Raw genomic sequence first — 11,765 nt, 5'->3', positions numbered from 1 at the left:
TTAATAAACAGAACTGATTGCGTCTTGCGGAAGAACATCTTAGCCGGAACTACTTCTCTCTGTTTATGTCTATGAAGAATCACAAAGGTACTGGGTTACTCCGCCGCGGTACCCCCGAAGCGATCTAAAATAGTCAGAATATAAACACTTATTATAGGTGTAACCCTAGTGATTCAGGACAAGCTAAAAACACGGTTTGGAAAAGCGATTCATGGTGTACTCGCTTATTATATACATTTTTCTACATTTTGAACACAAACAAAGTTACGGACCGCAGCTCTGATTGGTTGATTTCTTACCGGGAGCGGTGTGTAACTGCAAATGGCAATAGGACACTGGGAGGAGCCAGAGGAGCTTGATTTTTTCACAGATTATCTGTCTCATATTCTACTGTCAGGACATAATGACAGGTTTAATAAATATGTAAAAAAAATTTTTTTTTACAAAAGTTCCCTACTGCAGCTTTAAGGAGGAGAGAAGGTCAATTTGATTATTAAATTGAATATATATATATATATATATATATGACAACAAACTGTTAGAAGAAAGGGATCATTGGGGTTCTTTACTCAACTACAAAGAACCTTTTATGCTAAAAAGGTTCTATAATGACAAGAAAGAACCCTTTTGGCACAAAGGGTTCATATCTTGAATTTTGTGATCATTCACATGCATTCATAAACGCATTTGAATACACCAAATAATGAAGTGAAAGAAGGCACTCAAAATGCACACGCGCACTAGTATGACTTCATCATGTAACTTTACATTAGCCAAGATGTGTGCACTTTTTAGGCACGATTTGTTTAGTTTTTGAATATACTTGATACTGTTAAAAGGCACATCATTAAATAAAAAAAATATGAGTTCACATTTCACACCTAAACAAGCGTGGAAAACGTAATTAGAACTAGCTACTAAATTAGTTAAAAATGCCTATCCATATACAGCCAGATACGCGATCCCCAAACTGATTCAAATGATTCGTGATCCCGCTCCAACTCCCAAACTGGAGTCAGATGACTCAAATGATTCGCGATCCCGCTACGAACTCCTGAATTTATTCAAATGATTCGCGATCCCCAAATTGACTCAAATGATTCGCGATCCCCAAATTGACTCAAATGATTCGCGATCCCGCTACGAACTCCCGAATTTATTCAAATGATTCGCGATCCCCAAATTGACTCAAATGATTCGCGATCCCGCTACGAACTCCCGAATTTATTCAAATGATTCGCGATCCCGCTACGAACTCCCGAACTTATTCAAATGATTCGCGATCCCCAAATTGACTCAAATGATTCGCGATCCTGCTACGAACGAACTCCCGAACTTATTCAAATGATTCGCGATCCCCAAACTGACTCAAATGATTCGCGATCCCCAAATTGACTCAAATGATTCGCGATCCCGCTCCGAACTCCCGAACTGACTCAAATGATTCGCGATCCCCAAATTGACTCAAATGATTCGCGATCCCGCTACGAACTCCCGAACTTATTCAAATGATTCGCGATCCCGCTACGAACTCCCGAACTTATTCAAATGATTCGCGATCCCCAAATTGACTCAAATGATTCGCGATCCCGCTACGAACTCCCGAACTTATTCAAATGATTCGCGATCCCCAAATTGACTCAAATGATTCGCGATCCCGCTACGAACTCCCGAACTGACTCAAATGATTTGCTATCCCAATACACATAATGCTATAAAAGTGTGCACATCGAGAGAAATAAACAGCAGATGTTCATGTTAACATTGAGCAAACGCTGCTAATACACATACATTTGTTAATAAAGTAAATAAAACGAAAACATGAATGTTTTAATGCTACTGAATAAAAATAAACGATCCACTCAAAAGTCTCTGCTCATCATGACAGGACCTGGATCAGTGAACTGCGTCTCGGGCCGATGACGTCACTTCCATGAAGGCATGTTGTAAACGCCCCCGTCCGTTGACTCCGCCCCCCACGTCAAAACAGTGCCACAAAGAGTGACGTGCAGAAAAGTAAAGCGCAAAGGAAAAATGGTATGGCAAGCTCAAACTAGATTGACACGCAAAATAAATTTGTAGATATGACCATGGAAAATATGTATTGCAAAATCATTGCTTTCGCGCCGTTTCATTTGTTTAGCAATTCTTAATTTTTGTTTGCAAAAAGCAAATGTATTTTCCTCAATACTTTAAATAAAATGTTTTAAATTTGTTTTTGTTTTTATTACTTTTGTATATTTTAAAAAAGGTAAATCTTTATGATTTATTAAAATAAAAAGTCACATACATGGATTTTTCTGGGCTAAGCCCCGGATCTCCACTCACCCTAGAACCACCCCTATACATATATATATATATACATATATATATATATATATATATATTATATAGTAGCTTATTACAATTTTATTATAATATTACCAGCTAAATTTTAATAAAAGTAACTACCTTTAATTTATACTACATTACAATTTTGCTTAAATTAATTATTGTACATAAACACATATCTTAAACTGTTCAAATAGTTTGTTCCTCTATCTTTCTTCGTATACGTGTGTTTTAAGCTATTCTGTTATTGTATTCATTTCAGTTAAACTGTAAATATCATTGATGTCTGATAATAATAACTCATTAATAACTGTATTAAGGAAGAGGGATGTCACAAACTTAAATTCACATTCTTTACAGTCATTAACTTACTCTAAAGACTCTGTCAAAGTGTAATTATTATGTGAATGCTGATTATCTCATCTGGTAGCTAAAAATATACATTTATTAAGAAGAAAACTAAAATAGCTACGGCATTGCAGAGTCAATAGTTAGAGTTTTATTATTGTTTAACACGCACTTCATAAATTGTTCCTCAGCTTTCTCAATCTTCTCTGTTTTTGTATGTCTAATTTTTTTATTCCTGGACCAGGAACCACTGTCTTCGTGTATTTCCTTATGAATCATTGTAAATGCTTTTGGACTTTCATGATGTGTTTTTGTTTTAATGTGACATACTGCATTAAGTCAGCTTGCATATCATTAAAAGAATGATTACACTATTATCACAGACAATAAATCTGTCACACCCCTATTTTGGGTTTTAATAAGTTAAATAATCAGTTCAGTCTGTCTGTGAAAGATGCACAGAATGCACAGAATCATTCTGTATAACTGTTCATGAAGACTGTCACACCATTAATGTTTTTTTCATGTCAATTATTGTAATCCATTTCAGATAAACGCACATTAAAGTGAAACAAACTGTTCGCTCATCTCAGTCAGACTGCCTAATTTGCTCGTTTTTGTCCAGAAAATGTGCACGCTGTTAATCAGCCAGTCTGTGATTGCAGATGTGCAGATGCTGTATAAACGGTTTTCTCTGGCCCAGGCTTTGACAGATTCTCTGTTCAGCACACAAGGGCTCAAGGACACTGACTCTCTCAGGTAATCACGGTCTCCTCTGACCCTTCTCTTGCTGTGTGGCAGATTTTACATGCCAGAATACCTCAGTCTCCTTACTGTCCAATAACAGTCCGAGTTTCACCTTAACCCTACTGAATGCCTTCATCCTTCATTCACACACAGCTAATTTATTGAGCTTCCCTTAATTAAAGCTCTAAGTTAGTGCAGTTATAAAAATAGCACTCTTTTGAAGGCAGATTATCTCCCTTTATCTGGTTTTATTGATTTTATGCCATCTCAGTCAGTGTTTCTATAATTAAATCCATAACTATGACTATCCAATTTAAAGGACGAATGCCAGGTGGTTTTAAAAACCAGTTCAAGCCTGAATGGTGACTTGTATTATAATGCCATAAATAAATAAATAAATAAATAAATAAATAAATAAATAAATAAATAAATATCCAGTAATGCTGCACAGTATTCTAAATAATTTAAATAACTACATTTCTGCATTACTAGTTAATTCTAGAGTAATCTTTACTGCATATACTGTTGAGTGCTGGCTCAACACAAGCACTGATCTTCATTATTATTCATGATCAATATGCAAAAACATCTAAAGCACTGAAACCAGTGAGCTTCAGGCCCCAGAGCACTACAGTAACTTCTCATCACAAGATAAATTCATGCATATCAAACCCAGAACATGCAGCACTGCTATCATTCATGAAGTCCAGCAAGCTCGATCACGATACTGACTCTCTTGAAATGATCCCTAGATGCTGGTTACTGGCAAGAAAACTAACTGTAAGGGAAGTAAGAGGTGAAAAAGAAAAAGGACACTTCGGCATGCTGAGGAAACACAGTGAGAGAGGCAGACACCAGCAAGTTCATTTAATTTCACTGAACAATGCATTGACTCTGAATCACAATGGGGAAGCCGGCAGACCGCTGAGAATGCAATCTTCACGATAGAAAGCCAATGCTGTTTACAGAGGGATGATATGCATCCGGCTGAAGAGATGCTAATGATAGAAAAAACTAGCTCAAATAAGTCACATAGATAAAGATATCTCAATTAATTGTTTAGTAAACATTTTTTTTTTGTCTGGTGGAATATGATTCTTTGTGCTAAGCCTTGAAAAACTGAAGCTTTTACTAGACTAGGATCCTGCCGGACAGGTTTTCTTAGAACTATAAACACATTTGTTCTGTTTTTCGACATTCTATCTCGGCTGATTGATTCTGACAGTGCAAACGTACTGCTGCTATTGAACCTCAACAAAATGAATTTTCAGCGCAGTGTGATATCTTCAATGTATTCTTTCAGTTTGAAGCACATTGGCTCATGACCTCCTTATGGCAAACTCTGATACGCTCCAAACTGGCAGCTCGCCCATCTCTCCCACCACATTTTAAGAATAAAGAATGCTGACAGATTTGTGTTGGTTGGGATGAGAGAGACCCTCTGCTAAGTTATTTCATGTGTCTGATGCCGGCAGGTGCAAAACATTTTTTTTTGTGTGCAAAACTCAAACATATCAAGGCAAAATGTATTGCAGTTCTTGACAGTAACACAACAACTTGTATATATATATATATATCGTTCATTTTCATACAAAGCATCAACGAACCTTTGTTCATAAAGGTAGAGAATATAATTACTTTGGATATTTAAATATGTCCTCAGAGTAGTTTACTGTTTTTTTCTGGGCAGGTTATGGAAGCAGTCGCAGCAGAGTGAAACACTGGGCGGTGGTTTTAGCCTTTTTTTACAAAGGTTTAGAGGATTTAAGTTGATCTGTACACATTATTTAATATCTAAAGTAAAGTAAAAAATGTGTCAACCCATTACGCCGGGATAAATAAACAAGCCAATTTGCTGGGTAAAATTAACCCAACATTTGTTCTGTCCTATATTTACTACAAGTGATAACTGATTACATGTAATCTGGTTTACAGTAACCAGATTCCAAAAATTACATACTTGTAATTAAGATTATTGCATTTTAAAGATTATTCTATTTAAATCAATGTGATGAGTTAGGTCAAAAGTAACCTAAAAGTAATCCAAAGTAGTCTGGTTATATTACCTGTAATGTTTAATGTAAAGGATTATGTTATTAACTACAATTTGGAATCAGTAACACATTACAATTTTTAAGTAATCTACCAAGCACTGGTTATGACCTCAAAACCCCTTTATCACATTTTAATGTTTTCATCACATTATCAGCTACATATGTATGGCTTTTCTGATATAGTAAATGTGCTCTTCTTTTGAATTTTTATTTGGGAGTTCACTTTCAGGAGCGGACGGTGCCAAAATAGTAAACAAAATGTTCTAAATATTAAACCCTCTAAATTACCTATCCAAAAAAATAAAAAATAAAAAATAAAATTCTCTAACCTAACTTCAAACTATTCACCTTATTCCGCCCCGCCCACTTTTAATACTTCGCATTTCCGCATTTTGTCATCCGACTTCCGCTAAACCTATACGGCACGTCCGGTTACTAGTTTAGTAGTTGTAAGATTGTTTATAGCTAGCTATAACTGTGGCGAAATGACAAAGAAAGTTATGTTATAAATTGGGAGCACGATGAAAACGTCTTACGACGATCAAATGGTCTCAAATTGTCCCATCCATCGTCGCTGTTAACGTGGGTAATGTTAGACGATATGAAGAAGTGGCCGGAGTTAACCTATATATTTAACTGCCCGGTCAGGAGGAGTTGATGGAGCAGCAAGGAAAAATGATTTAAAAAAAATGTACCGAGGCTTACCAGTATTTACATAGTGAGACAGTGGGTCGTGTACTGTTACACAGCGAGGGTTTTTTCGTATTTTTTAAAATTGAATGTGGAACCAGCCAGTCGAGCAGTCTAACCTCTCAGCATGGTGCTGGATATTTTTGTGTGTGTGTGTGTGTGTGTGTGATGTTAATATACACGAAGTTATAAATGTTTAAAAGTATAATAACGTGTTTGATGACCATCATCAGACTAAGTATTTTGTCTAATAACTTAATTGTACAGTGGAGTAAGGTAAGTGAACGTTTATATAATTATAAATTGTATATAATTATACATACTAATTGTATAATTATTAGGCAGATTTTATTTTACAGATAAAACAAGCCAAAAAATATTATATATCACTTATAAAAGATTAAATGCAAAATTAATAGTTAAGATTGGTTTGGTTTGGAATTGGTAAATTTTACCAAAAAATATGATCAGAAAATCAGCTTGCCTCTTAATTCTGCACAGTGTATATGCAAAAGGTAAGGTAAAGGTAAGATTTGGTAGGTGTACATTAAGTCTAATCAATGAATAATGTAGGTAAACGTCAAGTGTAATAATAATGAATGATTCTGAAATAACTGTGAAAGCTTTGAAATGTATTTTAGGTTTGCCATGTTCTGTACAGGGCTGAGGACCTGTAAGCTGCTCATCTGGGTTCATTCACAGCAAGTTACATGTGCCACACAATCAGCAATTCTGTGCCAAGACTGTAGCTAGACTACAAACCTTTTATTTTAAGTGTATGCTTCCTCATGTCAGATGAGTTTCAGACAGGTGACCTGCTGCTTTCCACAAGATGCTTGCAGCTTTGTAAATAAGCAGGAATGAGAATAATTAGGTTAAGGATAGGATATTAGGTAATTGGGATGGGATGTAGAGGGTGTGGGTGAAGACTAACTATATGAAATAAGTTGTTTTAAACAAGAGACAGACTGTGATTTGTTTTTTGGAACATGGATAATTTAATATAAGTTGTATAAAATCATTTGTGATGTGTTTATCAGTGTTTGTTGTTTTCAGGAAGCAAGAGACACCTCCTACTGACCATCCTATAAAATTTCCATATGTAAAAAACCAAGATGGAATTAACTTGCAAACTTGACATGACTTATTCCTTCAAATCAGAGATTAAAGAAAAAATGAAAATGATTTTTTTAAATGAAAAAAAGAAGATCAAATTAAGATAAATAAATAAAAACTATTTACAGCAGGTAATGTCAGGTGACACTGTAAAGGTTCATAATAACTATTACAGCAGGTAACTTCTGGTGACTTTGTAAAGGTTCATAAAAAAATAACTATCACAGCAGGTAACTTCTGGTGACTTTCAGCAAGATCAGGGGCATGTGGATCTGATCACCCTCACAGCTGTCCACTGCATCACTGGCGGTCATCGATACATCTGTGGAAATAATTTAACATTTTTACATTAGTACTTACAATATATCATGAGAATTAATATATAATGTGACCCGAACTGAGAACTGTGTGTGTGTGTGTGTGTGTGTGTGTGTGTGTGTGTGTGTGAGAGAGAGAAAGAGCTGCATTAGACACAAAACAGTTTACACACTGTTAACTGTAGTGTTCAAACGTAGGTCAGTATCTGAATGAGAAATGAGGCTAGCTGGCCTGCTATCACCTGCAATCTCTGTAGCAGGAATAATGTGAGCTATTGTAATGTATTATAATATCTTGTACTACCGTAAATATTAAATAAATAGGTGGACAATGGTAATCATGGAAAATTCGTTGTACCTTGTTAACTGCCTGTTACTGATCATAAATGTATTCATAGAACGGACTTCATAAATCTAACGTTAGGCGAGCAAACACATAGCTAGTTAAGGTTAGCTTACCCGAATCTGACAACATTTTCATCCCCGGCGTGACCTCTTTAACGGGACATCGTAGTCGAGCCATTTCTCGGGGTAAGGGTGTCCGTCAGTCGCCTTCCCGTCCATGAAATGGTACGAACACACATAAGAGCGCTTGGGTGGGCGCTTCAAATTTAGCGCCTTCATCCATTTCCTCAGGTGCTTCTCTTCTTTAGGTGGTGGGTGTAAATTGTAAAGTGCACCACAACACTCCGACAGCGTCACAATGTGTTCGCTACATCGTTGGTGCAATTGTTTTTTTTAATACAATTGTTATGCAGCCCCTAACTGAGCATATATCATACTTCTGTTCGTTCTGCGTTCTGTTATCTAGCCAGCCACTAGCTTAGGTACGTTACATCCGGTCCCTCAGCCGGAAATAAGATGACAAAACGAGCGCAATGGCGGCACCATTGTTGCCATGGAAAATAAGGTGAATTAACTAGAAAGACTAAAAGATGGCGTCTGACTCCTTAATATTCCAAAATTTGTAACAATATTCAAAATAAATATTTAAAAAGGAACATTAAGTTCAGAGGGATATCCAAAATCAAAATCGTACAACAGGCAAGGGTCGAGTAAGCCAGGACCATTACAAAACAACAGATATCCAAACAATCTCTCTCTTATTATACAACTGGGGTAAATCAGCACAAGCACAGCACAAACTGAATGGTTCACAAAAGGAAATGCTGTCATCTCTTTTAAGGCAGAGAAATCAAATCAGAGGACAACAGCAATGAGTCTGCAGGAACCAATCAGCAGCAACCTGGGCAGACACACACAAACCAACAAACCAAAACACAAAGAAACTATAGGGTCATAACGGGTGATGTCAAGAGCTTGGGTATGAGTCCTACAAAACACAGTTATAACAAAAGAAGTCAAAGACTTGTAGAAGAAATATTAAATGGCATAGTTGTTTCAGCAAATTCATTTTATCTCACTTTAATTTTTTTCACACTAAGGCTGTCCCTGAATAAAGATTTTTCTAATTGACTAGTGGTTGAGTAGACCAGTATTAAACCAGTGCACACATAAAGCACCAGCAAAAGTAATGACTATGAATATGTTAGAAAAAAAATAGCAAGGAGATATCTGAATTATTTATTAAAAACCTAGTGTTTTCTGAGTCAGCATCGGCTGCATAGAAGAAGCTAACGATGCGGACTCACATCTCCAGAGAACAGTGACCGACTTTTGCAGAAATGCACCTTTCTTTCAGATTACATAATGGGACTATATTTGTTTTCAGATTGGTTTTCTATAGAAATATTTCTGAGGAGATGACAGAAATCGCATCCCGTTTGTTTTCTTTATTTTACAAAAGCACAACTTTTGATGATATCATAGACCCTTTAAAGTTTCAAATTATGTCTTACTCTTTGCAGCATGAACACAAATGACAGCATATTTTATGTTGTTTCTGTTATCAGGAATAAAATGCCGTTGATTGCGTATCTAGTATCTATAGTATCTAGTTTAACAATACAGCGAACGGCTGTTTAAAGTTGCTACAACTTTCATTTTTCAATTTCAAATGACAGGCTATATCTGAGATCAGTGAATGTCAGGAGAATGTTTAAATTTCATGCCCGATATACTGCAATTACCCCAAGGACCAGCCGTTAATGATCTGCCCATTACAGATACTGACTTTTGACTAACTGACTAAAAAAAAAGGTCTCCTAAGCCTCTTCTTGTCAACTAATGTTTAGCCGACTATTAAGGGGCAGACTTAGTTCACGCTATAGTTTAGGTTTAGGTTAGGGTTAAGAGTAGGTGTTATGTTATTTTCAAATGAGTTAGAGCATTATCTGTTTAGCACCCATGGACATTAGGGTTAGGGTTAAGGTTAGGTTAGGACATTTCTCTTCGCGAAACATGCAAGAAGCGGCATAAAGGAATTTTTCTGAAATGTCATCACAGAGAAGTTTTTCCAACGAGCCTGGTTTGGATGAATAATGGACCCCACTCCAAGCTGGCATTCGGCACAAGCAGCAATCAGTTGAAAACCAAATGTACATATTTATTTCACACACACAAAAAAAAGGTTTTCAAATCAAAATAGTTTTGTAGTTAAATATTAAAGAGCATTGTTAGCAAACAGCCAGTTTCTATTTATGTGATGAATTACTTCCATTCCGAACCCGGAAAACTTCAGGTGCAACAAATAATAAGTCATCGTGCAGCTCCACGTGTTTCTGCCACACGCTCCATTTGCCTGGAAAATCCTCCCTGACCAAAGGTATCCTGAAATAATGTCCTTAAATCTGCTTGTTACTCAAGAGAGTCCAGTTGGAGGCAAGTTGGAAATGTCTCATAACTCTTAAAAGAAAGTGGATCACTTGCTCCCTTTTGGACTAGCACTTCCAAGTCAGAGCAGGCTTTTTGGCATTAATTAATTATGATTTCGCTCTCAATTGGGAATCCATCCTTGCCTTCTGTATGTGTGACCCTTTCCACGTGAACATGAGACACCTCTGCTTACACTATGGGCCTTATTTTACTGTCAATCAAAAGTTTTATGAAGAATCTCACAAGTTTCTCTATGAATATCTCCCCTTGTTGTCAGGGAGGGTCTACTGCTTAACCCAAGTTCTCCAAACACTCTTAATCAATAACAAGCATGTATCATTGTGGTAAACACTGAGAGCCCTGAAGCGCAGTTAGCTACAGAGCCTGTCAAAGTTTATGTTTCAACATTCAGACTACAATGCACATCCGGCTCAAAACACTGTGTATGTGTTTGCCATTAGCAAGGTGAAAACCAATTGCTAGCCCTTATCTATTGTTTGTCTGGTTTACTTTCCTTCACGGTTGCATAGAGATGTAGACATTTAAAGCCCAAATTATGTTTAATCTCCATTTGTTTTACACAGATTGGTGTCAGGTTCAGAAATTAAGTTTTATGGGCAATTATTTGTATGATTACTAATCACAATAGTGTTTTAAAACACCAAGTGATTGCTGTTGTTTACCATTCATTAAATGCAGACAGAGGCAGTAGTTCTAAAACTTTTCCCGAGCTTGTCCACTTACATTCATGTTTGAAAATTCTCATAAGTAATAATGTTAAAGCATAAGGTGGAATGCATTCTAACAGCAGCGAAGGACCGCCCACTTGCCTGTCAATCAAGCACAGAGCTAAAATTAGACTTATGTGAAGCTTATGTGCAGTTATGTGCAATGTCTGAGAGATACATTTCGGAAAGAATAGACTAATTTACCCAAAAATGAACATTTTCTGAAAATGTTTTCCCCATCAGGCCATTTGTTTCTTCATCAGATTTGGAGAAATGTAGTAACACATTACTTTCTCAGCAATGGATGCTCTGCAGTGAATGGGTGCCGTCAGAATGAGAGTCCAAACAGCTGATAAAAACATCACAAGTAATCCACACAACTCCAGTCAAACTACTAATGTCTTGTGGAGCCAAAGGCTGTGTGTTTGCAGGAATCGAAGAAACAAATGAAAAATGAACATGTTTTGAAACTCATCTACTTCTTCAAATGGCCTGGGGGCGAGTACATTTTCAACAAATTTTAATTTTTTAGACACTTAGAATTATACAAGCCTTTGTTATTGCATCTTTAAGACTTTCGATGCAAATTGTTCACATATAGAATGGACTGCAGTGTTTACAGCTTGTGGGTTTGTGGTCAGATCCAATTTAGGGTAATT

The sequence above is a fragment of the Carassius auratus genome, unplaced genomic scaffold (assembly GCF_003368295.1).
Source record: "Carassius auratus strain Wakin unplaced genomic scaffold, ASM336829v1 scaf_tig00032915, whole genome shotgun sequence".
Taxonomy (NCBI): Eukaryota; Metazoa; Chordata; class Actinopteri; order Cypriniformes; family Cyprinidae; genus Carassius; species Carassius auratus.
This window is presented reverse-complemented; position numbering follows the sequence as displayed.